Genomic DNA, 461 nt, shown 5'->3' on the forward strand with positions numbered 1-461 from the left:
AAAAGAGAATTAATTGTTAAAACTCTAATTTTTTCATTAAAAAATAACAGAAACCAATTCGAATACCTCATACCCTAATATTATCAGAAATTCCAAATCTCTAATTTATAGTAAACAGAAAAGAAAAAATTTACATACCTGAAATCTCATCGATCGCTGGATACAGGTATTTGTATAAAAAATAGAAAAAGAGAGAAAGAGGATAATAATGAGCAATATGAGATTAAATATGTTCATTTACACAGTCTGGCATCTGAAATACAAAAAATGTTCTGGAAAGTAAGTTATAGTGATGGAAAAAATATCAGATACTCCTTCGCTGGACTGATTCTATCTTTCTTTTTCTCTCTTTCAGTCTTTATCTTTCTCTCCCCCTCTCTCTCTCTTTCCTTCGTTTCTTCTCTCACTATCTCTTTTTTTTTCTCTGTCTCCGTCTTTCTTTTCTTCTCTCCCTGTTTTCT

This window comes from Penaeus monodon, chromosome 28, assembly GCF_015228065.2.
Source record: "Penaeus monodon isolate SGIC_2016 chromosome 28, NSTDA_Pmon_1, whole genome shotgun sequence".
In the NCBI taxonomy this organism is placed as follows: domain Eukaryota; kingdom Metazoa; phylum Arthropoda; class Malacostraca; order Decapoda; family Penaeidae; genus Penaeus; species Penaeus monodon.